Genomic DNA, 27,741 nt, shown 5'->3' with positions numbered 1-27,741 from the left:
AACATCAGCTTTCTCTGACTTGCTATAGCAAATACAGCTTTAGTGGAATAAAAAATTTCACCCCCTGTGATCGCTTCCTTTATTTTTGCTAATTACTTTGGTATGGAGATATAAAAAATATTTTTATGCCACAATTAAAAGGTAATGGCTTATCTGGCCTGCAGAGACATAATTACTACAAGTATATTTGTAATGCAAATAATGATTCTGGACAGCATGCTTCCATGAGCAAAAGGCAAAATGAGCAAGCAGACTGGTGGCTGTCACCTGACTGCTAGTCTTCAAAAACAGTGATCTCTCTAGAAAGATCAACAGTGCTGCCTAAAAGCTATAGGTATGTGTCTCAGGCATCACCTAACATTTTGTCTTTCCTCATATTATCAGAGGAAGTTGTATATTTTTAGTGGGTATGGTTTGGGTTTTTTCGTATTTTTGTTAATTTTAGAGTAAGCAAAGAGCATTATAAAAAGTATCACTAAATAAACATTTGCACTCTATGAAGTCAAATTCCAGACAATTGATCACCACTAAGGAAATAGTTGTTCAATAGGTATACATATTTAATGCATAGGACATCTAGATTGATAAAAAAGTGAAACAAATTCCAATGTGAATGTATATGTTTGTAATTAATTTACATATATAATTGGATTTATCAATCCAATTCCATGCTATTGCAGGCAATCTCCTTAGATAGTTTCCTAACATCGCAAAGAAAGTTCCCATACCTAGAAAATAAATCCAGGTTCTTAAAATTCCTTGTTCAAACTATCCCCATTCTTGAAATACAAGAGGGGAAGAGGAACAATTTGCAAAAGTGAAGACCAAAGGAAAAAAAAGTACTGTTTTTCCTTTTGGAGTTATGAGAGGGAGGAAAAAAAGGCAAAATATGGAAAATAGTCTAATCTTTGTGAAGAAAGTGTTCTGGGATTTTAAAATTCTACTTAAAATCAAAATGTAAAGGATGGAGGGATTCAGAGAAGTCTAGACAGGTATTTCTCTCAAGCCACACTTAATGATTGTTTGCATTTCTCTTAGTCACAATGTCCAGAAAGCTTTTACCTTAAAAAGACCACAGTAACCATCTTAAGAACCGACTGTCTCTGCTACAGAGATCTGCTGCTCAGTTACCACCGGTATCACGTGTACTTACCTCAGCACATGCCCATTCAGGAGACAAATGTAGTCATTCCTGCTCCAAATGGTCAAAGATAAGAACAGCACAAAAGCAAACTCTCATGTAATACCTTTGCCCTTGCCAAGTGGCTGCAAGTTTGAGGTGCTTCCAGACCTCCCTCCTCCTGTGAAGTGAAATCAGAGCTGTGGAGACAAGATACACATCATGTAGGCAGCTGTCTAGCAAACACACACAAGCCCATTTCTTCACAGCACTCCCATACTGCACACAGGCAGCCTGTTGCAAAGCCCCCAGGCAAAGTTCTGCCAAACATCTACCTGGGGGCTGTGTCCTTCAGGGCATTATAACACAGAAATTTGGTAGCAGCAGTTTACATTGCTTCCCATATGTTTGGTCCTTGCCTGCTCCTACCTGATCATACCTTTATGTCACACCCTTTAGGACAATTGCACCAGGGCCACACAGTGAACCACACCAGGACCTGACCCAAGTTACACCTCAGTATTTTCAGCCAGGTTATTTTTCAGACAGATCAGTCTTCTGATCCTACCCATGACCCCGTCCCACATGTAGCTATAGCAGCACAGATTGCAGGGGCACGTGGGGAGGATGGAAAAAGGAACCAGCACAGGAAGACAGACTGAAACCAGGAGCTACTTAGGCCATCCCCATCGCCAAAGTAACTTGGTAAGTAATTAGTTTAAAAACCATTCTCAAAGATTTAATACATCTGACTTCCTGAACTCTCAGCATACTCCCTCTCCTCCATCAACCTCTGCTACCAAGAAATCCATAAGCCTAAGCTTATTAAGCCCTATTTTGAAGATTTTTCTCTCACTTGCAGCAATGGGTAAGTAACCACCCTCATATTGTGTCTCTCCAGCACACAGAGCCATCCCAGTATAGCTATGCCAGGCAGCAGTAAATATTGTTAACTGGTTGGGGTGACTAATTCATGTTTGAAATAATACGTCTTGCCAGATTATTTTGGTACGTCACTTTTGTCTTAAGCAAGAACTCAGAAACTGATGAGAACACACAGAGAAATGGACAACAAGCCAAAAAGTGGACAAAAAATGAAAAAGAAAATGGACAAACAATAAATACGTTTGAGCCTCAAATTAAAATGGGTTTGTTTCCAGGTCTTGTCTAGCTTTAATCCTGGACGATGTGTTTGCCTGAACCAATCTGTCCATTGTTAGTGAACAACCGGCAGTCAGCAAACACTTCAATAGTCTTCTTCTGAGTTATTTTGTACATCCCAGCTTCTCCACTATTCGCAATGATTTGTTTTTCTTTCTAGTTTGAAGAATGTGATGACAGTCAGTGCAAGAAAGATGTGTAACAGTTAACATTGTGCAAGCACTGAAATGATGAGAAAACTGTTGTGAGTGAACATGGTCGTTTCTCAAAAATTTGCTTATCCAGTTGTTACACTCTACACACTTGTGTAGACTACTGGAATTACAGAATACTAAATCTGCAAAATGTTCAAATAACTCTACTGACAAAATAAAAATGAAGCTGAATACCTCAGGATCAGATGGACAGTCTTTTATAAAGAGCACATTCCCTAGAGAGGAACTGGAAGACCTTAACTCTCACATACAGCTTTGTAAACCATTAAGGAGACAGAAAATTGCCTGTTCACAATTAAGTCAACAGCAAAAATTTACTGGCATGAGAATCAGCATCAACATAAAATGAAAGCAGATCTGAAACACGTGTCCAGGCCCTAACAAGATACCTTGACGGAATGGTTCACTCGTAACTGCTTCACTAGCAGTACTACCCTCCTGAAAAATAAAGACATTTTATAAAATAATGTACTTGCAAAAAGGGAAAGCAGAAATTCTGCCTCCTAAGAGCTCTTTTTTCTTCCCACCTGCTTTCAGCAGATTTTTTTCCCTCTTCTTTTTTCTGTCTCATTTCAAAGCCAAACTCCTAGCAGCCGCTTATTGAAGACTTCAGTGGTGATTCTGGGTGGCTGATGGCAGCTTCTTTCTTTGAACATAATCGACCAAGAAACATTTATCCACAGTTTCCAACACAGCAGATGAGTAATTCAAAAGGTATTGAGAATCAATTCTGGTTGCAGTATTGCTCTCTTCTGCTATATTTAGAGGATGCAACAAAGAGCTAACTTAAGAGATCCCAACAAAGCTATACCACCAGAAGGATCTCCTTTGCAAGGGGGAAGGATGCAATTAACAGCTGTCACATACAAAAGTTAATTACGTATTATTCTTTTGCAATGCAGATTCCTGAATCCATTTCAATAGTTTATCAAGATAAAACAAGGTAAACAAAACAAGATCAAACCCAAACAACTCCCCCCATAATTTATTCAAATGTTTAAACATTCTTTAAAAGATAACTTAGTTTGCTGCTTACTGACGTGCAGATGGTATATAAATAACCACACACACAAGCTTTGCTCACTTTAAGGCTTGGATGTAAAACTGAGAGAAGAATCCAGAAGAAACACCAAACTGTAACTTGCCACAGGTAAACTACACTCTTCTTGAAAGTCACAGTGTATTCACCATACCAATGATAAGACCAGACAGTATTCATAGTGAATCTCTGTCATACATGAAAATGCACAGCCTATATAAAGTTTATATTCCAGAGATCTGGATTCAGTTCTGACGCATTGTTGAAAGCTGTTGACCTAGCTCACATTTTCAAACCCTTGATGGAACTGCTGGCTTTGTGAGCTGTTACTTATTTAATCAACACCAGAGACCTAATACCATTTGCAGATACATCAACAAGAACATTCTTTTATTCTGGCATGCCTTCTGTTAGGTCTCAGAGAATAGGTTTCCATTCTTCCAGGCCTAGGAATAAAAGTTCCATTACCCAAAATCATTAATCAGCTTTTTAATGCCATTCCACATGACCCTCATCACTTCATGTAACAAGCAACCTGCTGAGCTGTCCTCTGTAAAGAACACGTCTCAGTAGCCTATTCGTCTAATCCATCAAACAGAAAAGTAGTTGTGTTGGTCAAATTCATGCAAACGGCATGCTGGGGTAACTAACTGAACCCTGGGATCCACAACACCTTAAAACTCTTACCTTCTAGCACACAACAGGCAATATTGCAGTAACCAGACAAACAGGCAGCTGGCAACTGCATTTAAACAGATTAGGCCTGATTATCTTTAGGCCAATGTTTTAACAAGAAGAGTACAAGCAAGAATAATTTTTAAATTATAGCCCTTATGCTGCTTATGATCCAGGTTCTCAAGAGCATTTACAGTAATCTCCTTCAGGATAGGCAGCATAGGGTTTATTTTACACTAGCCTACAGCATCTGAAAATATGGAGTCAGGTAGGATATAGAAGTAGAAATAAGATAGATTGAGTGACTTCAGGTAAGTCTCTGGTGAGCATTTATTCACATTGCAAAACTGCTGCTGAGAGAAGATTGACTCTAGCTTTTGATGTAACCATAATAGAGAGAGACTACTCTGATCTGAGCTTTAATTATACATTAATAGCATCTGAGATTCTCTGATGGAACTAATCCTTTCACACCTTGACTCATATATTTTTCCTTAACCAAGAGGAGACATTTAATAGATTAGACTATTAAATATTACTCTGGTCCAGACCTGCATCATAAATCCCTGAGACAACATTTTCAATTAAGACAGCCTGAAATGACTTGTTTTTCAATGTCCATGATGTGATACATCTATTTGGTTTAACTTATTATTCTGGTCATGGAGCTTGTTAAAATTAGGTGCCATATCAGAATCTAAATTATACATTAGAACAAACCCTGGAATTATATAGCCTTGCCTCTTTCCCAGACCTCTTGACCTCATTTTCCTAAATCCAGCAATACCAAGGATTTCTCTAGGTTATTGATCTGTTAATATTTGCAGACATTTTTTATTAGCAGCATGAAACTACTGAAAAATCTGTCAGGAGAAAAGTAGAGACTACCACAGATGGGGAGGTAGTGGCAAGAACTGGAAATAAGAACTAGAAATGAACCGATCTGAGTTTTGGGACTGACAAAAAAAAATTCACCCCTTCAGTATTCATTCTGAAGGAATTCAGATCACTTTGTATTTGAGGAGGAGTATTAATTTCCTCTTTCTCCATGTCAACACTGCAGGTCTTTCCCTAGAAACTTGCAATTATAGTAAGAATGAATAGAATGGCAGCGGATTTTATTTTACTGTATATCACTCTACAGTAATACACATATACATTTGTTTTAATGACTTCAAAAATTCAGTAACATCTATGGAGAGCTGGCCATCTAACACCCACTATCAGGGAAAACAATTCCATGTTTTGTTCTTCTAAAAACTTCCATTAATGTTGCTTTTCTCTGTTAATTTAACATGCATTTGTCCACTCTTCCAGATCCTTCATACACAGCAATATGTAACAACACGGCTTAGCCCCAGACTCCGAGGCACTGCATCAGGAACCGCATCAGGAACCGTTAAGTGTTTTGAACATGATCTCATGCTGCTTTTTTCTTGTTGCTTAACCAGTTCCTCATCTCACGCTTGCTCTCCCACGTTAAATGAAAAAAAAAAACCAACCTCTTGTGAGGAGCTTTGTCACAGGCTTTTTGAAACATGATCTCTAAATAAAAAGCTGCTGCAAAGATGTAGACTACACTAAAACTAAACAGAAAAGGAATCAGAAGACCAACTGCCTGGGCATGACTCATTGTCTGCCACACATGTAAGCTATGCCTTGAGAAAGACATAAAGACAGAGATCAAGAAGTCTTTGATAAAATGGGGGCTCTAATTAATGATTGGTACCAGGCGAAAAATAGCTTCACCACTCCAAAAAGGAATTGTTCATGCAAATCAGATGCTGGCTCCCAGCAGACCCTCCTTGTCTAAGTCATTAAGACTCTCCCTCCTACCATGGTTAGTCATGATTAGTATTAATATTATTCATTATTACTCATAGTTTACTCTTTGAATAACCTCATTAATTTCAGTGAGACATTTACAGTAGGAGGTAGTAGATAATCTATGCATTTATATATGTATACAGTCTAATTAAAGGCTATCAAATGAGAAGACTGAATTTCCCTTGCTGACTAAGCTGATCCTTAAAACTCTGGACCCAGAACTGAAAGCATTTGTGGCTGCTGCTGAAGACATGCTAAGTCAAGCTTTCAAAAGTACCTGTGGCAGAATTGGTCTTCACAGTGACTTTCATGAGGATACTGCAAAGTTATACCAGGCTTTCACTTCCAGGCTCTACTGTATAAAAGAAGCTTGGAAAGAGACAGCTGCCTGCCCCTCAGTACTCTCAAACAGCATGCTAGTATTAAAGTTAGCAAGTAGATTCAGAAGAAAGCACACACATCTTGGTACCTCACAGACCCCTCTTCCATTTATTTCTGCTCTTTTGTGGGTCCCACTGATGTTTAGAGCATTTCTCCTCTGCAGGTCTTCTTCCAAAGCTAGAGAGAAGAGCGAGCCAGTTAAGCATTCATTATCAGATCAAACTGTACTTTATCCCCCTCTGTAGGCATCCTGTAATAAGATCATTTGGGGGAGAAGGGCAGACTTAAAGTAAAGGGCTGATGGGAGCACCTCAAATCATCCAGGTCATAAATAACTTGAGTGTTGTTGCTTTTTATTTTTTTAAAAAGAAGAGTTAATTTTCTCAGTGATCTCAGTACATTTCAAAACTTCATGTATTACAACATTAATTATATATTTAAAGAGGAAAATTCTTGTGATAACTTTCTGCAGAAATAAATTGGGACAGCAGTGCTACAGGCAGCAGAGACTGGAGGGGTAATGCTGTCGGAAAACATCAGAATGAGTCAGAAAAGCATGACTGATGTCCGCTCCGTGATCGTTTCCATCAAATGTTTAAAGAAATTCCTGTTACAGGTGAGAACTACAACTTCTTACTGTGTCCCGATGCTTTCCTCTCTCTCCGCTCCTCCAAGCAAAGATTACTAGCACAGCTACAAAGTCATCACCCATCCTGTTTTCTCACCACTACCCACCTCATCCCTACGAAAGCCGGCTGGATCAGGCAATGCCTGTGAAGCCAGACTCCTAATCCCATCAGGGGAGGGTGATAGCAATCTGAAAGCAGCAAGGCAGGACACTTTCTAAATACTACCACCCACAGGAAAGATTGTACTCAGCTGCTTACAGACTATGCAAGCCTCTCAGCTCTCCTGGTCTGGACAAAGAGCCGGAAAATAAGGATAGGATCAGACCATGCTGTTTAGTGGCTAGCCCTTTGAGAAGCAGATCCTGTCTTCCCCCCAGCTCTGTGGAGTACACCTTGAATGTTAGCCCTGTACTAGTGAATTTGCTCAGTCTCATGCACTGTACACATTTGTTCACATGAGTGGCTCCCTCTTCACATTTGTCAGAAGTCAAGGTTAAACTTCACGTTCAAGACAGAGCCACAGGCTGGCTTGACAGCTGAGGTGAGCTTACTGGATCACAGGGCCAAAAAGGCTGGGCTCTTTTGCCACCAGATCCCACCTACGGAGTTCCCATGTTCAACAAAGTTCTGTAGATGCACCTGATCAACACAGGCCCCTCTTCTACCCACACAATCCCCTGCACAGGAAACCTTCCACCACCACACGCCTGGCTGCAGCACATGTTTCAGAATGAATCAGCAGGCGGCACATGGGGTGATACAATGCTGCCTTCTTCCTCAAGCTGTAAACATGAACCGTTCCCTGCAGCTGGGGACAATTTTAGTCACCACAAGCTCTTGAGAAATAACAGCCTATGCACTTCCCTCAGAACTGGTGGTGTATTTTGCTCTGATACAGACACATACTGAAGCCAGGGAAGGAAATACTTATCTCCTCTACAGTGGAGCCAGACTACAGGCAGGCACCATCTTACCCAAAACAATGAATAAAGCAATCCTACTATTGACTAAGCTTTCAAATACTTCCTTTCTATCAGATAGGCTTCTCCTTAACATACAGGGAGGAGTGGAGTTCTTCATAGACTTGTAAATATTATCAGAGGTACATTAAACATATTGATTGCTAAGGTGTGTTTCGAGACAGGGGCCAATGACAACATGAATTGCAGTTGCATGCAAACCCTCCACCTCTCTCTTCCAAGAGCTCGGTCATAATCTCATAGAGATTGACATACTTTAGATCAAAAAAAAAAAAAAAAAAAATGGCTCCAGGGCATTTGCAAATAACTAGCATAAGAACTGGAGTCTATTAGAACCAGGAACTGCCACACCTGTGACACTCAGGCCTTCATTATTATTATTGTTAAGAATGCTGTAGACTCAGTCATCTCATTCCAGCCATCTCAGTCAGAAAATTCTGGATTCATCTATTTCTCTATTTGAGAAATAGAGGGAACAATTATTTACCTCTCACATAAGAAGGTAGTGAAGAAATACTATTTGTTCAAGTCATAACTCATTGCGCAAGTACCAAGGAGTATTAGAACTTACAGCTTTTTCAAAAAAAGACTCATCATATAGTGTCTTCTACAAATACAGTTGCAGCAATTCTCATGGACATAATGAAATGACCTGTTACGATCTTTTAAGAAATGTGTTTCATCAGCGGTCCAACAAACAAATACTTTTTCTGGGGGAAAAAAAACCCAAAACACCGAACCCACTTTAAAACCATCTCAGTTTTGGTCATGAGAAATGCTGGGTCAATCTGATTCCCAGTTACTGGTAAGCAAATGGCAAAGCTTCCATTTACTTCAATGAGAGAACAATAAGTCCTTGAGGCAATGTATTTTAAGTTATTGATATTCACAGGAATTTCCCTGTGAGCACAAATGTCATACAGTAACCACTGGGCAAGAATAAGATTGTGACATTATTACTAGTGCAGAATAATGGTTCATGATCTTTGCACTGTGCCCTATAGTGCAAATGTCACCACATTTATTAAAGATATTTCTTTTCCTTTGCGTTTGAGGGTATGGATCACAGCAGGAAATATTTTTATTTTTACAGTGACCTTTGCAAAGCTTGCACAGCTAGATTATGTTGTGGTAATGGGACAACCCAAAGGTCATGAAACATTATTCTGCCCTAGTAACTATTAGAAATGTGATGGGAGCTAGAAGAGGTATCTGTCCGCAGGGCCAGTTTTTCTAGTCTTCCACCTCTGGAGATCTGGGCTCAATATTGGCCACACCAGTTATACGCTGGAGGCTGAGTCCTCATTAACATTTCACCAGTTAACTGAAAGCTATGCTTCCTGACTTGAAGAAGTTCACTCTCTCTTTAGATTCTACTGAATCATCCAGACAGAAAACTTAATAATGTCTGGACTGGGGGGAGTGAGAGCTGATTTCCAAATGCAAAAGAAAATGCTGCCATCCCCTTAAGAAAATGTGAAACTACAAAACCAGCTTGAAGGTGAGGAAAAGGCACTATCCTGGAAAAACTTCAAATGAAAGCTTCTAGCACAGCAGTGCACAGTTTGTTGGCAGTAGACTATACCTGTGATATTTCACAGTGATTGTCAAAACATTAGATTATGAGTACAGTACTATTGTGTTAGTCCATACTTTTCAAAATCACAAAATCTAAAACAGAGTGCATGAAAAGCAACGCAAAATTTTTTTAAGAGCATTAGTGTGCATTTGTATAGCAGATAGCAAAGTGAACAGCAACAGTAATGGGTATAAATGCCTGCAAAATACGTGTATTTTCATTACAGTGTCATTTAGGGGCACAGGATGTAAAGTGACAATTGAAAAAAAAGGAAAATCCGAGGCTCAAAACTGCATGGAAGACAAATCAAGCAGTGATAAAACTCTAAGGAAGCAGAAGCAAAAGCTGGCGTATCCACCGATGAGTTCAAACCGTCCTGTTGATTTACGCATAAGCAACGTGAGGTGAAGTAGTTGCAGCAGAAAGAGCAGGATTCCTTGGCATGACACATGAATTAGAAAAGCATTCGCCTCCTTTGCTTCAGAACGTCCCGTTCTGGCACTGCCACAACATGTCACTTTAAAACCAAAATGGCATTGAGAAGAATTACACAAACATGGGCATGTGGTTAACCCTGCTAGGGCTTGTTACCATGATGTAACCACCTGGGTTTTTTCCTCAGTGTTTTGAACACCAGGATTATAAAATTTTTACCATTTTTAGCCTCCAGGCCTTAATTATATTTGCATTTTTCTGGTACAACAGTATTTTATGCTACCTAACTTAAAAGAGAACATTACCTTTTCATGGCTCTGCAACAGTAAGTGCATCACTTGGTTGTATTCACATGAAGCCGATGCTTAAAACATGGTCGATATTCCAGTATGATAGAAGCAGGGAAGAAATGCACTGGAAGAAATGAACCAATGGCATTTTCCTGATGGAAATGTGTTTGGGGGTAGATCTTTAGAAAGCTTCAAAGTTACCAGTAGGATTCTATCTAGGTTTTTTATTTTTGTTTTGTTTTTTTTAAAAAAAAAAATCTGATGTAATTTTCAAGGAAAATTGCCGCAGAATAAACCTTTTGTTTCTGGCTAGAACTGAATGAGCGGTGATCACATTGGATTCTCAAAAAACATGAGCAAATAGATTTCGTGACACAAACCTGCCCTCTGCTGGAAGTACAAGAAAATGGTAACTACAAAGGAACCCCAATATAATTTCAAAGGGATACCTTTGATATTTTTTGTACACAAACAGCGCTTCTTCACACTGTATGTTTTCTCTCTTTGAATGACAATGAACTAATTTTCAAGCTCTGAATAATCCATTTTATTCAGTGCTACAGAACAATGTCCATATATCTGATCTGCCAACAGAACATTACCGATCCTGCACAGCCCTAAGTCTATGCAAGAAGGCAAATGCTGGTACAGTCAAGAGTCTGCAGGAAGCACTGACCTGATAAAAATATGTCTTCATTTCCTCATGAAATTTCCCACTAGCTGCACATGTGCATAACACCTCTGGGAATATTAATCTTCCTCTAATATTTTCACCCTCCATAGACTGTGAAAGTCACATGTACTGTTGCTGTCTTGTCCCACTTCTGCCTATTCTCAATTATTGTTTGCCTTAAACCAAAAAACAACAAAAAACACCTCCACATGTTCCTGTATTCACATACACAAAGATCAATGCATATTAAATAGGCCCTTAAAGTCCTTCAGCCTGATATGAAACCATCGTTTTTCATCTAAATAGAATAACCTTATTAAAACTGAGTCTCCTTGCAAACAAAGGTCTACCGAGTCCAAATAAATGTGACCAGCGTTTGTTCCCTTGACTTCCTGAAATCAAGCAAAGCTGCAGATGTTGAGCATCTTGTAAATATACGGTTTGTAGGTACCATTCACTTATTGTAAGAGAAAACCCCTGCTTCTTCCAGCAGCCACCCACCCTCAGCTTAGAGCTAACTTATGGCTCACTGTTCAGTCCTCTAGTTTATTACCTTTGGGTATTGGAGCTTGTCCAACCTGGGCTTGTTGCTAATAGAAGCTACCAATGTCACGGACTCGAAAAACATTTGTGCTAGGAGATGAACTGACAAGAGATGGCCCACTTACATTATAGCAGCTGCTTTTCTGGTGGACTTTATGCCACTAAATTGTTGTACCCCAATGCTCGGGCACAAACAAAGTTGAAAGACTGCAGCCACAGTCACTGCACATGTCCCAGAACCTGCAAAACTGTTTAACCATGTTTGGAGACAGCTTCCCTGTAAATGTGGTCACCCAACATGGTACTCCAATGGGGTAAGTGGGACTTGAAACATCAGTGGCTCTAAGGCAATCAAACATGCTTTTAGCCACCTTCATAGTTTCACAGGGTGCGTATATTCAGACTCTGCAACTTCCTGAGGACTGATAGCTCTCTTCTCTTAGCAGTACCTGCAGCTGTGCTGTTATTCAGCCATGCTGATTATCAGCTGGCATGAGCCTTCCTTGTAAGCAAAGGTGTCCACTCACTCCTTGCTAGGGCTGGGCTCCTCTGGAGCTGACTGCTCTACAAGCTTCATTCTCACAGAGCTGCAAAGTGCTCGGAGAGACAGCTTAGTCCATGCTGTCCCTGGCAGCTAGGTAAAAGTATGGAGCCACTGCCTTGCTGGGAGCCACAGATCCTCTGTGTTTTTCTCCTGTGTGGGACAGGAGCTCCTGGATTCTGCTGAAATCCTTCCTGTGTCAGCTGGAGCCAGTGTCCATCATGAAGAGCAAAACAGACAGCCTGGCTGATCACCTTGCTTTTGTGAAAAGCAAAGGCTTCTAGCTTCTGCACTCAACTGTGCTCTGATTTCAACAGCCGGCAGTTGAATCAGTGTGTCCATGTAGGCACTGATGACTCTATATCTGAAATCTGGAAACTTCTCAGACATATGAAAGTTCACCTGCTAAGTGGCAAATACTTCAGAAATCATAAAACTCCGGAAAAATCCTTACAAGTAAGTTTACAACCACATGCTTGGAAGAAAGGACTGCCACTGGAAATACATGGAAGTGCCTCATTCATCTAAAAAAAAAAAAAAAAAAAAAAAAAAATACTTACTGAAGAGTTAAACCTCCTGGCCATGTACTCTGTAGGGAAGTGTTGCAGCCTAAGCATTATCCCAGGAGAATCAGAACTCAAGTTACCCCTTACCATTTTGTACTGCACAAATAAGTAAGCCTGGTCCTCAGGACAACCCTCAGCAGGCAGAGGCTTTGCAAATATCTTGCATTTATATAAACAGTGTACTTAAGGTGGAAGAAATACGATCCAGTGAGTATGGAACATAACAACATAACAAACACATTTTTACATTTTCATGTTGCTGGGCATCATTGGCATTTAATTAATAGGATCCTTGGATGAGAAAAGACTAACTGAAGACAAATTTATGATATTGGAGGTAATTATTAACTGGGTTAATGTCTTGCATTTGGCTAGTAAACGAAGCCTATCTTTATCAAACCAAAGAAAGGCAGTGAATGAACTAGTTTTATGGTGCACCCACTTCCTTTCTGCCACAAGGCCCTAACCTATAAGAACTGTCTGCTTCAGTAAGCGAGAAGACACAGCGTTTCCACAACTCCAGCTGAACCTCACATTGCCCTGTCTTCAGGGCTGGTAATGGAACTTGCAGCTGTAAGCCTAGTGCCCAGTAAAGACCAATAAGAAGTGCTAAGGACAGGCTGGAGAATGTGATGGGACACACCAATAGGACTCTAAGACAGGTGCAGGATGACAGCATTTTAATAGCTAAATTATATCCCCAGTTACTTTCCTACAGGTCTTCTGGCACACTGCACCTATTTTCTAGTCAGGATACAACCCTTTTGCTCCTTCCCGGTTTCTCTGCTCCTTTCTGTGCAGCTCAGTTTAGCTTTGCATTTCACCTTACCAGCTCTCCCCTCATTTTTATATCTTTCTCTCCAGCATCTACTCTGTGGACTCTCAATCAAATGAAGTCAGGGTGGAATTCCCACAGTGTATTGCATCAAGAGCAAATGTTTAGAATAGAATGTTTAAAACAAGACAAAAAAAAAGGTTTCTGAATCTACATGCTAATCAGAGAAAAGCATGTTGGGGTGGGGTGATAGAAACAACCAAACCAAACCATCTGCTTTTTCATTGACTGCAGAGGTACTGTATGTTTCCTCTACACATGGACTTCAACTGAAGTCCAAGTACCTAAAACTTGGAAAAACCTTTGCCAAACTCTTCTTTTTCTAGGTTTATACAGCTCAGTGGCCTGTATTGAGGAGCTAGGTTTGGATTTTTCTTTTTTTAATGTTATGATATTCTTGCTTACACACTTTAAGCCTTGGTAATACAATGACAATTTTCTTGCTTAGTTGTCACTTACACTCCTCACAGTTCTGTTATGTATTATACCCTCAAAAGGGTAGCTATAATTTTAGAATGATCAAAAGGCATTTGATCAAATGAGTAGGGGACAACCCCTATGTCATAGGGGACAATTCCTGTGTCATGGTTAAACTTATTTGCAGAGGCAGGTATTTTTCTTGGCTTACGGTAATCTTGAAACACTGGTCACCACAGATTTTTGCTTTGCCATTTTCAAATTATAATGTGTCAACACCCTCCTGGGTCTGTCCTGCTCACTTAGTTCTGATCACTGTGCCCTTTCTTCCCTTGAACTTTTCTTCTTTTTTTCCAATCAAGACATCTTAATTCAACCTGTCTAATTTCAGAGGCAGATGAAGTGTAGCTGACAAATTTGGAGTGGGAAGAGGAGGAAATTTTTGTCTTTAGTCTTGCAAAAGAATAAACAGGTTTAGTTACTTATTTTTCCTACACAATTAAAGCTCCACAGCACAGCAAGGGCCCTGCCTCTGAGTGTGGAGACAGCACCTAGCCCAACCAGGAGCTCCTCTCCATAACAGGTCCTGTGGGCATCACCACAGCAGAAATAGCAAATGTTCATTTTCCAGCTAATGCCAAAATATTAGCAGAATACAAAGCACATTTTAAATCTGTAAAAGCCCGAACGGTGTCCTTACATTTGCATCATATCGCAGAACCAAACAAACCGCTGGTGACTTAGACACAGTTGCAAAAAGCCACAGCAGAAGAGGGTTTTGTCTTCAGCTTCCTACCTTCCCTGGCAGCCAGGTGTTTCGGAGAGACCTTTTGAACCAGCCGCAGTTTACCAGAGCTCACTCGCACAAGAGGGCACTGTAGCCACACACATCAGGGCGGAGTGCCTCAGCCCTGCAACCTGTCCCTCTGCAGAAACAGGCTTTAAACGGCTCTTGTACTGAGTCTTGTACTGAGTTAAGCGCCCTTGTCTCCTCATTCAGGCTGGCAGCAAACACAGCAGCACGTGTTGCACTGGTACACCTTGCACTGACGGATTGCTCTGGGATTAAATACACTTTGCAGAGTTTATCGTAGTTCCAAACTTGAATAAAATTTGGCAATTATGGTTTACCTGCTTGCCCAGGGAGTTGAAGTCAGGGAAACTATCATAAGCCTTGTTTTTTTTAAAAAAAAAAGTTAATCCCAGTTCATGCTGTTGAAAATTAAAACCTCTGTGCTTGTGATAATGTGAATGTTTAGATTACGGAAACCCCTAGATATTCACCGGACAACTGGAAGAAAGTTCATAGCAGTTTAAAATGAAGGGTATTGAAAACTTACTAGCATGTCTGTCTGCTTGTAAATCTTCAGGTGTGTTTATACTTCCAAATAAATGGCCTTTCTTCAGGATCAGAGGAGCCTTCTACAATTCCCATTAATTCAGATACAAGTAAAAAATACAATATACCCCCCTCAAATTAGGCTACCACTAACACAAGATAGCTGTTGGAGTTACCTAACTTTAGGCTCCCCACTTAATATTTTCAATTACATTTATAATAATGCATAACAAACAGCAAAAAGGTGAAATACTTATGTCCTAGCTCAGTACCCCAAAGTACCTGAGGTTTGCAGCTCTAGAAACAAGGTAAGAGAAGTCTGTTAAAATACAATTATATTTATGTTCATGTGCTAATTCAGTTCAAGCGCTGGGTGGACATGAAGACTATTTAGCAAAAAGAAGTTTAGGATGGGAAAAATCAGAAGATGAAAATCATATCTAAAATCAGCTACAGAGGGGGCCATTCCTGCTAAACCAATACGAGAATAAGGAAATCACACTTGCACTTTTGGAGTGCTTTTCATTTGGCACTGATGATTAATAGACACGGTTTGAAAAGAACAACATGGGTTGAGATTTCTGGCGGGGAAGCCTGCAGCCAAACCCATGGCAAATTCAGACTCCAGAAATTAGGGGGTTCCTATGGAGAATGAGGTTCGCTTAAAGGGTTAAGCCACATCAAGGAAGAGTTAAGCATGACAGTCCAAAAATAGTTCAGGAATTCCTTAAAGCTAATTGCTGGAAGCTCTCAGAAGAATTATCAATCTGTAACATATCTTATTCTTTTATTCTGCTGTTAGCTGCTCTAGAGACAATGTACTGGACAAGACAGAGTTTCGGCCCAATGCCATATAACTACTGTTCCTATAATCCACCTTGACACACAGGAACCCATACCATACTGGTCCTGAGAGATGACTTAACAAACCAGGCTGGGCCTTCAGACCTACCTCCCTACCACCTTCACCTAAAAGCTAACATATCCGAAGCACAAAACTTCCAATTATTTTCCTGCTCTTAACATCCTTCTTGTATCTCCTTTTCTTTCTTTGCCCCACTTTTCCCAACCCCTATACTACTGGAAAAAACCCAACCCAACAGCCTTGCTTAGGTATGGCTATTTTATGCAGTCTTCTCCTAGAAGACTCAGATTAAAAGCAGCTAAAAACCTATGACTTCACTAGCTGATATTGATTAAAATTTGCCAGGTCTTAGAACATCTAATAAATTCACATGCTGAACTTGCGTTTCTATAATAGCAAGATTATTAGAAAGCCACATAGTCTTATTACAAGTCACAGCCTCTCTCTTTCCTGTTCTTTTTTTCTTCGCTTTTACATTTTTGTCTTCTGTTGCTGTGAAGCAAATTTGGACTACAACAAGCATGGCGAGTGTTCCAGCACACTTCATCTAATATCAGGACAGATGATACCATCTTTATGCCATGTAAAAAAACGACAAATGACGAACTTACTAACTAACGAAGAAAAACCCCAACCACAAAACCATCAAAAGGTGGGATTTTATTTGTTTTTTCGGGGGGGGGGGGGGGGGGGGGGGGGGATGCTGATAAAATTAAAACTTTCTTGATATAGGAAACATTTAGCTTTCTCCATCTCTTCAAAAGATTCAAAGTGACAATTATTTGCCGCAGTATTTGATAGACCAATATCTCTGTTCCCAAAATGCCAGATACTGGTTAATAGCTTGCTACTGTATGACGATACTGCCACATAAACACCATGAGCTCTCAGCCATTTATTCCGATATCAGCCATTTATTCCGATAGAAAAAAACATGGCAAATGACATAAATTTTCAGATTAACAAAGGTACAACTGAAACCTGTATCTAGTGATCCACCTTTAGATTTCCTAGAATTCAGCTCCCATCTTCTGTATGCCCAGATACAGCCATACATTCCTCCTGCTTCCACAAAGATCACCTTTTGTGGTTGGAAAAGTACATTGCTGAACTCAGGGCTAGCATTAAAGAACAGAAGTCTTCCCTATCGATGAACCGCTGCAAACAATACATGTAAGGTTTGAAAAGCTGTTTGTGTATAGCCAGTTCTAACATTTGCTATTTACAAAGACAAAAAAACTATAGTAAATTAATTCTACCCAGATTCTTTGCACTAACCACAGGAGCACTACAGGTGCATTTGTAAAGCCAAAGGGCATAACACTAAAATAGAATAATCCCTTGTGACACACAAAAGCAGTGTCTGATTTGCTTCTATCATCCAAAGACATTTGCTTGTAGCCTTGTGCTACCGAAATCTAAGGTGTTAATGTACTAGCCTGACTTCAGAAATCTCAGGAGTTGCTCACCCCAGGCAAGAGATATGCATCTTTTTGGGGGGCTACTATGTAATATAACACATGAAAGCTCTATTTCTTAGAGGAATAAGGCAGCATCTTAGATAACATCTAAGGGAGCAGATCCTTTTTCCCATCTTCTAGGGTAATTCTTTTCCTATTAGATCTGTAAGAAAAATAATCATGTTGTTCTCCCCCCAGTCATCCCCCACACCTAAAAAAACACTGCCAAAACAAAAATCCCAAATCCTTTCAAACCAACAAGCTCTCAGGGACAGTGCAGCATTGGACCATACCTCTCTGTTCAGATCCATTTTAAAGAGCTACACTTTTATGTTACTAACCTGGGGCCAAATTCAACATATTCTACTCATATTAACTTCAATAAGGATGCATGAATAAATAGGATGCAGTGAGACTCCTTGGAGTCACTGGTAAGTGCCAGTCAGTGTGCAGACTGTTAAATCTGTGCCTTTGTGACGGTGTCTCTCTTACCTAGCCAGAAAGCTCTCTGGCTTTGGAAAGTCTCTGATTCCAGACAGTATCCTACTTTAACAGGAAAAGTTTTCCTACTTGTATCTCCAGAGTATCTGTATCTTTCTCCTATCCTCACTCCTTTATTTGCCTTTTAGAGATCACATCTGAAAGATCGCATGGTAGGTCATTATGCTTCATGTATATACATACCCTTTGCATTTTTAGGAGCATGCTAGATGGTCCATAACCATTACTACATCAAATGGCGTATGTTTTCAGTGTTATGTTTGCAATCAGATGTGCTAGAGTTGCAAGCTCAGAAAACAAGTCTGCAAACACTGTCAGAGTTGTTGCATTGAAGCTATAAACTGAGGCTACATGCTTACAAATGTCAGGCATATCCCTCAAGGCTGTGACCTGAAATTTTCCACACTGAGGTGACCTTCCTCATGAGCATGTCCTGTGTTAAGTGACATAGTAATTCTTACAAATTAGGAACAGCTACAGCTACACAATTTGGAGATTATTATCAACATGGTACAGAATAGAATTTAATGTGAAGCAAGCTAGAACACCTTCAGCAGTGAGAAACACTATGTACAGATGGAGCAGCTCCTGATGGGTCTGGAAGCTTTCAGCTCAAGCACTGAAGGGAAGTCAAGTTCAGAGCAGACACGCAAAAGTTATGTAACAGAGACCAAGACCCTGCATTAGCAAAGAAAATCCATACGCAACTCCTTCACACTTTCTTCTGACATGACTCAGTATTGGGCTTCATACTGCAGAATTGGACCTCCTTTTGTAGAAACAAAAGAAAAGCTCTGATTTGGTATTTAAAGGCCACAGCTCAGGGGTTTGTCACTGAGAAGTGCTGACCGATTGATTTTTGCTTCAGTCAGTTCTTCTTTTTCAACAACCTCTACCGAATGCCCTCTGCAGGGCCTTGCCTTAAGGATTTAAGTCAAACATTCTATGATTCTATGATTTTCATCAGGAGCTTAGGCAGGGAAGGTACCTGACCTACTCAGAACTGTCCCTGAGAAAACAAGAACTACCTTCGGAGTTTGACAACTCAATGATTTTGTCTGATCTACAGAAAATGCAACAGACTTTCAGGATTGTACTAGAAATTAATAGAGCTTGTTTGGAATGGAAACATTCAAAAGTGTCAGAATATTACACAGAAAGCACAGGGGAAAGCAGACACAGGAATCACTGAGCCAGCTCCTACTGATCCACTTTAGTGAAAGTTTTGCTGTCACATATAACTCTGCTTTTAATAAATAACAGTGAAACCAAGATACTATTTGCTCATGAGTACTGTCACATGGCACCAAGCTAAATACACTTTTGCATTTGTAGGCTGAGGTTATAAAATGAGACCCACAGAAATCTACAGTCATACAGGACATTCAAAGTCATTTGATCTGAACCACTTCAGACCCTTTTGGAAAAAATACAGAATGAAAACCTTTTGCTCAGAGTTCAGCCCATTTAATTCCATAAGCAACGTTATTCTATTCAGACATGATACCAGAATGTTTCAGTTTAAAAGAAAGCAGAACTCCTGCCTTATTCGTTATATTACACGTGATTTTGGAGCAACTGCTGTAGGATCTTTCTGCATTTCTATAGAAACTTCAGTAAGATTTTCAGTATGGGCAATACACTTATTTCCCAGATAGACCAGCACCTTTTTTTTTTTTTCTTTTTCTTTTTTTTTTTTTTTTTTAATTTTACTTTTTTTCAGCAAATTAAAGTATTGGTTCAAGAAAAGGCTTGGTATTAGTTTTTCGATACTATAGCATAATACTGATTATGAGGCTGTAATAATTTATAAACCTTGCAGCATTCCATGAGTACTCCATGCGGTTACAAAATATGAATGGAAGGCACATTTTACTTATTAATATTAATAATGATAATAGCATTCAAAATTCATACCATATCAAACACATGTGGTGATGCTGATAATTCTGTGATTGAGAATTAGGCATGACTTCCTGGCATTTACCAGCACTTCTCCTTTAAAACAGAAACACAATGTTTAGCCATCGTTCCATAAAAAGGCAAGTCTGGTTTTAGGGCACTTAACATCAGATTTAAAAAAAGGTGATAGAAGCACATGACATAAACCGCTAAGTTTCCATGAAATAATTTTACTTGATCAAAGCTCTTCTGTTAAGTCTTGAAACGTACATTCTCTCAGCAGGCATTGTTTGATGGGTGTCAAATCTTCATGCTGCTCTGCAACTGGCCTTCCTCAGTCAGCTCAGACCTTTACTCTGTATCTTCCTGCTCCTTTTCTGCTCTCAGTACTCAGTAATGTGCGCCTAATGTGCCCTTCAGTGCCGATCCAGGCCTCCAAGTTTCCTTTTTCTCTTGTACATCCACCAGAGTCAGGCCTTCCTTTTTCTGCTACTGAAGTGTTCCAGCAACTTCAAATCTGTCAATTCTGCCTGCATCCTTGAGCAGGCTGCTGCTGAGCAGATGGAACTAGGTCCCCATACCAGTCGGTCATGACTGCAAAAGCATCCTTGGCAATACCAGCACCCCAGGCTAGAGTGCATCCAGGCAATGCGAGGATCAGTTCCATCTACCCCTGCCTCCAGAAAGTAAGCACCACAGCATGGGAACTTGAAGTGGTGCAGTGCTAAGGTTTAGCCACCGCAGGCAGGCCACCCTGAAGGCTCAAGAAAGTAGTGTGCTCAAGGGCTGCTACAGTATCCAGCTCCTATACTACAACATAACTAGTGCAATGAGATCTAAAGTGCATTCAGTGCTACCATTTACTTGATGAAGGAGACAACAATACGGAACATACTGCTGAAAGAGGGGTGGGCACTCAGGGAGGGAAAGAAGGACTAGGAAGGCAGCAGCTCCATCAAGCAGTGCTTTAAATCCCTCTGGAACCTAAAGAAAGTACCTGGGGCCTGAAAACAGCTGTAGAAAAGAGATTGCTTGGTGGCATCTCACAGGGATTACAGAATTGCAGTGGCACAGCTCGCACAGCTGGATTGTTGCAAGGAATGGATACAGGCTCTTTGTAAAGAACAGGCTGGAAAGGTGAGGAATATGGACGAGTTTCAACCTATTCAAAGGGCTGGCTGCAGCACACACTGCTTTGCTTGCAACAAGTGATGAGGTAGTTAAGACCTTATGAGCAAGGATCAGAGAACAGAACAACATGGGTGACTTAGTACTAAGTGCTTGCCACAGACCTCCTGATCAAGAAGGGGAGGTAGAAGAAGCCTTCATTTGAAAGCTAGAGGAAGCTCCAAAAGCTGGTACTCCAGCTCTAGCCCCCACTGGTACTCACTAGGGGCGAGAGCCATACTGATATCTGCAGACAGGGTAATACAGCTGGGCACAAGCAATGCAGATTTCTGATCTGTGTTGGTGGTAATTTCTTGATGTAGGTGATGGATGAATCTTCTGGACTTCTTACAGAGAGTAAGTATGGGATGTATTGGGCAGCCAAAAGATTGTGGAGATTAAATATCTGAGAGAAGTAAGAAAGACGAATAGTACAATTACAAGCTGGCACTTCAGGAGAGGAGAATTCAAGTTTATTCACAGATCTTCTTGGTAGAATCTCATGGAAGACTGCTGTGGAAGGTGAAGGGAAAGCCTGTGAGAGCTGGCTGATCTTTAAGGATAACCTCCTCAAAGCACAAGACAGGCCATTCCTGTATGCAAGCAAGTGCGGTGGAAGGCCAGCATGGATGACCAGAATGCTCCTAGTTCCCATATGCAAATACAAGAAGGAAGCATATCAAAGGTATAAGCAAGAGAGGGCTTAGTCTTTTAGGCTCAGCTCATGTCTCCAGTTATGTCAGAGGCTTTGAAGTTTTGCAGATTTCTGCAGGCACTAACATGCAGACAGTGAGCTTCCTTCCCTTTCGTCCAAAAAGAACTTTTGCATGAACTCTAAGGAACTTAAACCAGGTATAATTTCGCCTCTAGCTCATGACAGTTTATAACTGTTTGGCTTACCAAAATCCTCATTTGAAACTTCTGTGTTTAGCCCAGAATTTAGCAGTTACTGGCCCTGATTCCAGTGCTGAGTTTGATAACAACAGGTTATAACCCTCACCCCATCTTAGCAGGAACATCTGTCCTGACTGCTGTCTGTCCTGATCCATCCAGATCTTCTTCAGAGCATGCATCAGAAATGCAACACAAGTATAACTTTCACCTGTATCTATGGAACACTTCTTTAGCTACTGATACATCTGTAGTGACAGATCTCTGTAAACATCCAGATCCAGCCACAGCTGTGTCACTTCCTGAACCAAGAGTTTTGCAAGACTGGTTCAAGAACAAAGGATCATTACTGCATTTCTTCTTTTAAGACTGAAGAATTATGGTCCCCTGATCCTGAATGCACTCATCATCTTTCTGAAGGGAGACAAAGATTTTCGCAAGTGACTTAAGCTGGCTACATGACCACCACACGACTCTGCACTCATCTCTTGCTGCTCAGTTACTCTTGGCTGGAGTTTCCAAGTGTCCTGCAAGACAACAGTGAACAAACATGATGTTGCCTATGCAGCTCATCATGTACCGTGTCTCAATCAGCCAGTCTCTACAATGACCTTCTAGTTTCTCAAATTACTCTTCATAGCATAACCTGCTACTCACACACCGGATTTTAGCTTTCTCCAGTTGTAGCTTCCTCCCTCCAACAAAAGAGACATTTATTCACAGGATATATTTTAACAGTCAATTTGTTTTCCATTACATTAGTCCTAGCTATGTATATATAGGTCTCAGAAAAAAGAAATCATAATGAGAACAGGAAGAAATAGAGAAGGTCTCTCTAAAATAGTAGAAATATCTGCGTCAGAGGTAATTCTTTCCCACTAACAGAAGTAGCTAGAGCATTAGTAAAATGGAACTTAAATAATAATTTGTTAATATCGTAAAGCAATTTCAGTGGTTTTCATGTTTTCAAAATTCCAGAATTTGTGACTATATGGCAAAGTCATCAACCTCCACAAGAAAGGTCACACATCTCAACTGATGTCTGCATTACTGTGCTCTCAACCACCTCTTCCTACCTGATAACCCCACATTTCCTAAAGCCCTGACACAGTGAGTGACTTTGCAATTCCTTCCCGGGGACCTTGGCCTTTCTGGGAACTCAGGATAAACAGAAAGGCAGTAAGGAAGCATTTATCCCAGCAGTCTGGGGAAACACCATTTAGATCTGAGGAAGAGAGTTTTGTCTCTTTGAATGATAAAGCTTCAATTTCACAATTCACAATTTCACAAACTAAGTTAACATAAAGTTACGCCAAAGCCAAATCCTGCCCTCTCTTCCTACAGTCCCTGGGAGGTTGTTTGCAACTCCCTTCACCACTTCTGGCCATGTAATTCTGCCCTCCCCTTTGCACTGTCTCTGATTGGTATCGGGTCTTAGTTGAGCAGATTCAATTCATGACCCAACAGAATGCAATTATCCTTTTCTCCCGGATTTTCTGCCAATTATTTAAAAATGAATGGACTCACAGAGGGGTTTGATGAGCCCCACAGCTGGTACAAGGTAAGAAGTGAACCCACAAGCCACGCATAAAAAGGGAAGACTAAGGAGAGATAAGAACTCTTTTTTTATTGACAGCAAGTGGAACCTTAAAACAGCTCAACCCTCCTCCCACATGCTCCTCCTTCCCCTTCAATAAAGATAAGACTTGGGATGCTTTGGCCTACTATTAACCTCTGTAGCTGTTGTAATAAAGACTGAAAGCTTTAGCTGTTAGACAAAAGAGAGAGTTAGTGTCCATCAGGACTTTTTCAGGTGTGGTTATAGCCAATCTTTAAGTCTTTCTATAGATTGTTTTCACATGTCAGTGACCTTTAAACATTATGGACAGCCATTAACACTTCTCAGCATAACAACATTAATACCAGCATGGAGAATTATGCAGATGGATCTGCTTGAAAAGGGTGGAGGAACACAATTTGCCTTGTTTGCTGCTCCTTTGGCTCTCCCCACGACTCCTAGTTTGGAGAATACCCCACCAACAAAACAAGGGATCTGTGTGTTTGTTGTTTTTCATTTTAATCTCCAGTCCCTGAGTAGATTGAGAAAACACCAGAAGGGCACAGCCTCTCCTCTTCTATTCTCCATGCTTCCCTACAGAGACTCAGTACAACTCAGAGCTGGGGGAGACACTGGCAACTACCACTTATCAAAAAAACCCCACAATCCAGTATAACAGAAATCAGTCATCACCCCACAGTTCAGAGCAATCCCATCAATGGTTGTGGAGTTTGTTTTTTTAACTCTCTGGTGAAATACCCCAATACTTTTTGTTTGCTTGCTTCTTTCTTGTGTAGTTTACTACACATAAACACCCCTTGTTGTTCTAGATAATCTCTCCAAATGTGAAATGGAAAGCAGCCTGCCACAAGAGCACTACCCCTCCTGCAGCTGCTGGCCAAAGACACTGCCCTGGAACTCGTAATATTTCAGGCCATTTCCAAGGGAGTTACATCCCCCTAAGGATTCTCACTCAATGGGAATGTCAGAAACAAGAACTGAAGACACATCATAATCACAGTTTTTGGAAGCAGAAACCACATTCAGGCTATTACAAATGTTCCAATATACTGTACAATGAGTAAGACTTTTGTAGCACAGCAAAAACAGGGAGCTTGTGTTTTCTAATACCTATGGGAATGGCTTTCTCTTCCAGTGGCTGAAATCAGGAAAGCGCTAGACCTAACCATAGGCAGGGGCCTATGAAGTAAACTATGGAGCAAGCACATGCTCATGTAGACAGCTGTTGTGGACTATGAGAGGTGCTGTAAACCTGTGCTTCATCGTACTCCCACAGCTACTTAAATGCCATGATTGTACCACTGTGGTATGTCTACCTGATCAGAAAGTCCTCTCAGCATTTTCCAGACAGACCGTTTATGTCAAGCTCCTTAAATGCTTCTGAAGACTGGTATCTCAACCTGGCCATGACTTTGGGTACTGACTTCACCATCCAGGCATTAGCTATCATGTGCTGTTATTGTGAAGGGGAAAAAAAGGGAAAAGAAAAAGAAATCATGAGTACTGCTGCTTAAACTGATGAAAGCAGTCACCAGCAACCCCGGCAGGAGTATGTGGTTTTCATTCTTACATTCTGCTCTGTTTCTTCTTTCTGCTCAGTGCCAGCACAAGCATTTCTGCACAGTGAACTGAATTAAAGAACTGATCTGACTGAAAAATAACCTGATTTCTTCACTTCCAATCCACAACCCTTACTCACTGGCCCGTCCTGACAGCAGGCATTTCCAGAGGAATATTATGTACATATAATTTAAACAGATCAAGTAGAGAAATACATTGCACATTTGAAAGGGAGCTATACAATGCAGATGTATCTGATCTTCAGATCATTGCTGGCACAAACTTTGGGAACTTTCCTCTTTCTGTGAGTAAAACTATAATCATTCAAATGTCACAGATTTTAGCACAATGTTGCCTCTGGATCAAAGACATTTCCACCCAAAACAAGAAATTCACCTAATCTTTCCTCTCAAATGATCCTGCAAAGGAGTTACAATGTAAGGGTAGCAGAGAAGAACCCTGCCTTTGCTGAAAGAAGTAACAGAACAGCTGAGTTAAAAATAACCTCGAGACATAAATCACAAAGCTACTGGAAAATAAGCTACTGGATGTATCAGTGGAGACGAAGCTACACAGGTGAGGCTTTGTCTGTCCTACCTGGAGTAAGAGATAGGATAAAATTTACCTGCTATTGTGAAAGCTCCTGAAAAGTCTTTTTCACATTGACATGTCCTCTGAAGCATCAGTTTAAAAGCTCGCCTTGCTCAAATTATACCTTGGAGGGAATATAATGTTCTTTTATTCTTATTTGGCATAGGAAGTAAGGAGAAGAAAGTAGTAACACTTCTGCTATTGAGAACTTATTACTAAGAACAAGCAAGTACTGATACATTAAAAACCAGTTAGTCTCCAAAGAAAGATTGTTTTCTTACTCAAAGGAAATTTGCAGCTATGCCAAGCAATTTGTGAAGATTGTATTGCTTTATGGACAAATGGGATTATAACTGTTCCGTGAAGTTTAACAATTAGTACCCTATCTACACTACAAAAACCTAACTGCTATAAGAAAACCAAGGATCATAACAGAACTGACTCCTTTGTCCCCTGTATATACAATCATAGTACAGAAGAACCCTAACATGAAGTTTTATTCCCAGACCTGCTAAAATGATACTACTTTCTGTTACAGCCACTTTAATAGCGCCTACTTCAACCATAAGAGTCCTCCCACAGACCATAAAATTGCAGAGCTCATACTTCAGAAGAGAATATGGATTTACACAGAGCTCCTGCTACAGATTCGTTAACTGACATCCCATTCCACCCATTCTTCCCTCATTTACAGACATCATCGCACACCACTGAAAGAGAACTGAACATTGTCTTTGGGGCCTTTCTTTCCATGGAAAACACTCCAGGCAGAAGGAACTAACCTCGCTCTTTGCTCGAGCTTGCTGGTAAAAAGCCTGACTAATTTGAAAAAGCTCTTAAAACATCAGATCAGACTTTGGTCTTGGACACTCAAGGGAAGCTGGACTTTCAACAGTGGCAGGATGAAGAAGACAGACTGCTTTTCAAGCTTTAAACACAGTTATGTGAATTCAGGGTTTAGTACTGTTACAGGAACCACAGCTGGAGCTTTGTTCCATCCATGTTCTCCAACCATCTTCTGAGGGACAGTGGTCAAAATACGTTGGTCCCCTTATAGCAGTAGCTAACCGATTTCGTTCATGATCAGAGGGAATTATCACCACATGCAGAGAAGACGAACCGCCTGATGCCATTTCACCTGATGCACTACACTACTGAAAGGCAATCTGAGACCAAGGCAATGAGGGCCAGACAGGAACCAGCTGCGGGGAGTGGGGAGGGGGATTTGCAAAATAACCCCTTCGCTAATAAATACTTTTAGCAAGAAATCAGTTCACTGCTGCAGATGGAAACTAAATGGCATACAACAGACAGAAGACTAAATTTTGCACTACATGCCTGGGACTGAGCTGGTGGTCAAAGCCCAGATGGGACAGGGACTCTTCCTCCAGACACAGAGGCCTTCTGTACCTGATTAACACCACTCACAGGTGGAAACCCTCTGCAGGCAGGTAGCTACCCCGTAAATAAAGTTAGGCCTTCCTTTATGTTTTTTTTATTATCTGCGGAGTCAGGACTGCAGATTTACCTCTTTCCCACCCAGTGCTCTCTGTGTTAATGTCATCCTTCAGGCAGGCTAAACCACCCAGGGCTTCATCTCTCCTTTATTTCCTCTTCCTCTTCTGCGTTTTATTTGACTCTAAAATGACAACGGGGGAGAAGGTGGCAGGTTACAGGAAAGCCTGCAGAGGATTCTGCCTCCCCAGGTTAGGATTTAATTGTATTCCTAGTGAGTCCCTTCTGGTTGTGCTCGGTCTTTCAGATGAATGTTTCATCAATATGATTAGGATCACATCCCTCAGTCTCGTCTATTTACACAATCGGTTGTGACAGCTCAGAGTATAGTACTCCCTAAAGGAAATATTAGATACCACCCTATCATTTTATTCAAATCATATTTTGCACTCCGCACTTCCAGCCTAATGTCATTCTCCCCTGGATTACATATTTGTGATATCTAGCAAGCACTAAAATCCTTCC

Source organism: Falco cherrug, chromosome 4, assembly GCF_023634085.1.
Source record: "Falco cherrug isolate bFalChe1 chromosome 4, bFalChe1.pri, whole genome shotgun sequence".
Lineage (NCBI taxonomy): Eukaryota > Metazoa > Chordata > Aves > Falconiformes > Falconidae > Falco > Falco cherrug.
The sequence above is the reverse complement of the archived record's forward strand: the minus strand, read 5'-3'. Positions refer to the sequence as shown.